At 43.9% G+C, this 5,538-nt stretch overlaps 1 pseudogene; it reads left to right on the plus strand.

Annotated features, from left to right (window-relative positions):
• The first annotated feature begins 983 nt into the window (after nucleotides 1–983).
• Nucleotides 984–4,418, plus strand: LOC139830182 (uncharacterized; annotated as a pseudogene).
• Nucleotides 4,419–5,538: the final 1,120 nt, after the last annotated feature.

Consider the following 5,538-nt stretch of genomic DNA (forward strand, 5'->3'; position numbering starts at 1 on the left):
GTTGCAATCAGCAGTTGTATACTAAACAAAGTCAAACGAATGGTGTTCAGTAGCATGCTGCAAGAATCGCGAAGGATTTGAACAAGATCGTGCTCGGCATAAATCAGGGCACGACGTGCATATTCAATCACAAAATCACTGCTTAGCATGTTAGTTCTGGCATCTGAGATTGCAACTCGCATGGGAATATTCTGATCCTTGCATCTGTAGTTTCAGATTTCAGATGCCAGCCTAGGTGCTGGACTTTCAGGTTCTAGACGCCCAACTACATCATTTTGTAAACGAATGGTCTGGGTATTTTAAACGTGATACCGAGTGGAGACGCTCTCCTAGGATACAGATTTGAACATTTCAGCTTACGATGTCATCATCAGTTTTCCCCTGTGAATTGGAAAAAGTCCATTTTAAACCTTAAAGTTGTAGGCAGAAGCTAAATCGAACCCCAAAGTCGAAATCCCTGAAGTTTGCACTCTCAGCTCTCTAATCCTGGTCTATTTAGGACCCTGAGTCCATTTGCCAAACGGGGTTCGGTGACGTGGCTGGGATTTGGGTTCAGAAGAGGGAAGTGGCCGAACGGATGCGCATGTGGGCTAAAATAAGTTGGGCCGCGTTAGTTAGGCCCATTTGTCATCGCCATTTAGCGCAGCAAGCAGCCCACCTAGGTCAGTCGTGGCGTCGCCTGGTATTCTTCCTCGGCTTCTACGACGGCCATGGCGACGGGCAGTTGATCGACGGCGGCAACGATCGTGACGGCGCGGCGCATTGAGGCGTTCCAGGTAATGTCTCCGACCTCCTCCGCCTCCAGTAGCCGTATGGAATAGTCTCTGATAGTCGGCAGGGTTAGGGTTTTATGCACGAATTTTGGGTGGGGTTTGTGCTGTGGGTAAAGGTAGGATTTTTGGTAGATTTTGATGGATTTTCTGGTTGATTTTGTTCGCAATAGTGCCGAATAGTGAATACTTTATGTTTATTGCAGTTGTAACATGGACCCTACGGAGATTTTGGTCGTCAGATTTCACATTGGTGGCGACTTCGTCCGCATTGGTCCCAATGTGGATTATGTTGGTGGAGATGAAGCAATGTCAGAGATTGAGAGGGATAAGTTGTCACTACAAGAATTGAAAGGCTATTTGAAAGAGCATATTCAGCTGAAGGAATCAATGAAGTTTCATTTCCTGGTAAAACTCTGTCAGATGGACTAGTGTTCTTGTATAATGACAGTGGATGCATGAGGATGGCAGAGTACATTTGTCCTGGAGGAGTAGCAGATGTTTATGTAGAATACCATGGAGAGGAAGACACTGAGGACAGCAGAAGTGGGAGTGACTTTGAAGAAGATGAACTGATGCTGCTTATGAGTGATGATGAACTAGATGTTGTCATTGCTGCTGAACCAGCAGAAAGTTCAGATGATGTATTTGTTACAAATGGCAGTGGTGTTGTCACTGAGGTTAGGAAGAGTCCAGCTAAACCTGCTACAGCAAGAAGAAGAAGTGTTGGTACTGATCTAGTCATGTATTCTCAGGATCCTCTTTCTCAAGTTGTGAATCCATCAGGAGCAGAGCAAGTGGCAGATGCAATGGAACATGCAGGAGAGCAAGTGCAAACTGACAGTGAAGATTCTGATTCAGACCCTGAATATGTGGCACACAGTGAAGACAGTGGAGAGAATTCAGAGGTTGTGGAGCTCAGAAGGCATGCTAGGAAATTCAAGAAGAGGATGAAAGACACAAAGAGTTGGATTGGAATGGATTCTAAAGCACCAATTCCAATTGAGCTTGTTGCAAACATGGAAGAACGGATAGGAGAAGAAGAGAAAGACTGGGATTTTGATTCATCTGATGAAGATTTCTCATATGATGAAGATTCAGATGGGCAAACTATTAGGAGGAAAAGCAAGTACCCAAGGTACAACAGTGCAACTGAAATTCCTCACTTCCTTTTGAGTATGGTGTTTAGAAGCAAGGGTCAGCTAGTAAAGGCACTGAAGAAATATGGACTTGTTACCAAGAGAAGCATCAAATTTGTGAAGTCAGAGGTTGATAGAGTGAGGGCAAAGTGTGGTTGGGAGAACTGTCCCTGGCTATTGTATGCAGCAAAGACAACAAGATCAAGTAGATTCCAGATTGTCACATTCAATGATGAGCATCATTGTGCACAAAACAGAGACAATAAGCTTGTGACTGCTAAAGTTATTGCCCAGAGATATGAGCATTTCATATTAGCAAACCCAATGTGGAAGATTGAGAGTATGAAAGCAACAGTCTTGCAGGACATGTTTGCAGATGTCACAGCTTTAAAATGCAAGCATGCTAAGAAGATTGTGATGGAGAAGCTCATGGCTGGAATGAAAAATGAATACACCAGGGTATTTGATTACCAGCTAGAGTTGCTTAGGAGCAACCCAGGAAGCACTGTGGCTGTGTGTCTAGATCCTACCAATATGGATCAGAACATATTCCAAAGTTTTTATGTATGCTTCAAAGCACTGAAGGAAGGATTCAAGGCAGGTTGTAGGAAAGTCATAGGACTTGATGGATGCTTCTTCAAAGGAGTTGTGAAGGGTGAATTGTTGTGTGCCATTGCTAGAGATGCAAATAATCAAATGTATCCAGTAGCTTGGGCAGTGGTAGAGATGGAAACTAATGAAACTTGGAAATGGTTTATTGGACTGCTTATCAAAGATCTGAACATAAATAATAGTGGAGATGGTTGGGTCTTCATCTCTGATCAACAAAAGGGGCTAATAAATGCTATGAAGGACTTTCTACCAAAAGCAGAGCATAGAATGTGTGCTAGACACATCTATGCTAACTGGAGAAAGAAGCACAGGGCACATGAATGGCAGAAGAAGTTCTGGGCTGTTGCCAAAGCATCAAATCAGCAGGATTTCAACTACTACAGAGCTAAGCTAGCACAAGAAACACCTGAAGGTGCCAAGGACATGATGAGAACTGAGCCAGTGCACTGGGCAAGAGCTTTTTTCCCAGTTGGTTCCAAATGTGAGTCAATAGACAACAACTTGTCTGAATCTTTCAGTCATGCAATTGTTGATGCAAGGTTCTATCCTATCATTTCCATGCAAGAAAAAATAAGGTATTACACTTAACCATGCAAGTATATCCTCTCATTTCCATGCAAGTATATTTTTTCTGATGTAGTAATACACTTACTCATGCAACAACACAACAATGTAGGAAAAAGGTTTTTACTAGAATTCAGGAACAAAGGGCAAAAGGAGAGAAATTTCATGGGAAAATATGCCCTAGCATTTTCAACAAGCTCAAGGCCAGTATAGCCAGAACACAATTCATGGAGGTGCTCTGGAATGGGAAAGATGGCTTTGAAGTCAAGCTTATGACAGGGAGGAAGAGGCAGTACACTGTCAGTTTAGAAAAAAGGACATGTTCCTGTGGCTATTTTCAGTTGTCAGGGCTTCCTTGCTCTCATGCAATTACTGCTATATATAAATGTTCCAAATCAGTGGAGGATTTTATTGATCCATGCTATTCTGTTGAAGTGTTCAACAAGATATATGAACATTGCTTGCAGCCTGTGGAAGGAGAGGAAATGTGGCCAGTGTCTGACAAACCAAGACCTCAAGCACCAGGTTATGTCAAAATGCCAGGAAGGCCAAAGAAAAATGACATAAAAAGGGAGGAGACAGAGAAACCCAAGTGTGCCAATAAAATGTCCAAACATGGCACTACCATTTCTTGTTCCATGTGTGGAAATCCAGGGCATAACAAATCAAGTTGCATCAAAAATCCAGAGAGAGGGAAAAAGAAAAATGCACACCTTGTCAAAACTACCAAGAAAAGGAAAGCACAAGAGGTAATTTAACTATATCTTCTTGTATTGAGGATTTTATTTCATTTTTTATTGCTTTAACTAGATGTTCTCAATATTTTGAATAGCCTGGATCATCTTCTCAAGCACCAGCCTCCCAAGCAACTTCCAGTCAACCACCATCCTCTCAAGCCTCACAAGCATCTGGTGCATCAAGGCCTGCTCCACAAGCATCTGGTGCATCCTCTCAAGCTCCACAAGCATCTGGTGCATCAAGGCCTGCTCCAAAATCATCTGCTGCATCAAGGCCTGCTCCACAAGCATCTGGTGCATCAAGGTTTAAACCTCCCAGGATGAGAAGTGCACAAACTGGCAGTGGAAGTGGAAGTGCACAAACTGGCAGTGGAAGTGGAAGTGGAACTGCTGCCAACAAGAAGAAAAGGACACCAGCATCTGCAATTCCCAGCTATCAGTACTTTACTGCTAGTGGATACCTAGATGATTCAGTTTGTACTGCTGGCATTTCTTTTGGTTGTACTGCTGTGAAATGCACATCTCCAGCTTATGTAGGTGTCAAATGCACTTGTCCAGTTGATGTTGCACTTGTCCAGATTATTTTGGTTTTATGATGCTGTCAAACATGGTTGTGCTAAGATTCTATGAAATGCACTTGTGCTGTCAAATTGGGTTTATGTACCATGAAGTTTATAATGCTCTCCAGTTTCTGTTGCTGTCATGATTAACTTCTGTCAACATTGATTCAAATGCATCTTTCTATCACAGATACTCCCAGACATTTTATAAACATTCATAAACATCATCTAGACATCACAACACTTCTTGATTCATAACATAAACTTGACATCAGTGCATAGCTTACAAACCCAGGAGTTCTACATTCATAACATCATCTAGACATCACATTACTACATTCATAACATCATCTAGACATTCACACTTGTTCACTGCATAAACATCTTTCCTGCCAGTAACCCAAACACAAACACAACAAAAGCTAGCATCACTTTGTCATAATTTCCCTTCAAAGCTGCTATCTCTTCAGTCTTCTCTCTCAGCTCATCTTGCATAGCCTGAAGCCTGCCATCACTTGCTTCTTGAACAACATGAGGAGCAGCCTGCTGTAAGCCGCGTAGCCTCCACACTTCATCACGCAAATCACCAATCAGCTCACTCCAGAACTCTGGCAATGGCGGATCATGCCATTCCACATACCCACAGCCACGGCCGTTCTGCACAATTTGGCCAATCCAAATGGAATTAATCAGAGAAAATGAGGGCAAAATGGGGGAAAATGTCAACAAGCAAAAAAGGAATCCGAATGAATAACTCACCAACGCATCCACGCAGGCGTAATACCTCCTCCCTGGGTTCATGCCGCTCCATGAAATCCATCTAGGAGCCTTCCTCGGCGGATTGCAGTTGCAGAGCTTCACTAGCTCGTACGCCATCGGACTCTGCCGATAGGTCACCGGTGACCTCCCTTCACTTCCTCTCCTGCCAGATGCGACACGGAATCCAGGCGCGGAAGAAGCTCCCGACGACATTCTTCACCGCCGCCGTCCGCGCGATCTGCTGTCGCCTCCACCACCGCCGCCCCGCTCTCTCTCCCCGCTGGAAACCCTACAATCGTTCCCCAATTGCTCTCTCTCTCCGCCAAAGTAACTGCGAGCCACTTCTACCCGTTAAGTGCCTACCTACCAGGCCCGCATCTGACAGTAATCCCGGCCA

The sequence above is a fragment of the Lolium perenne genome, chromosome 4, assembly GCF_019359855.2.
Source record: "Lolium perenne isolate Kyuss_39 chromosome 4, Kyuss_2.0, whole genome shotgun sequence".
NCBI classification, from domain to species: domain Eukaryota; kingdom Viridiplantae; phylum Streptophyta; class Magnoliopsida; order Poales; family Poaceae; genus Lolium; species Lolium perenne.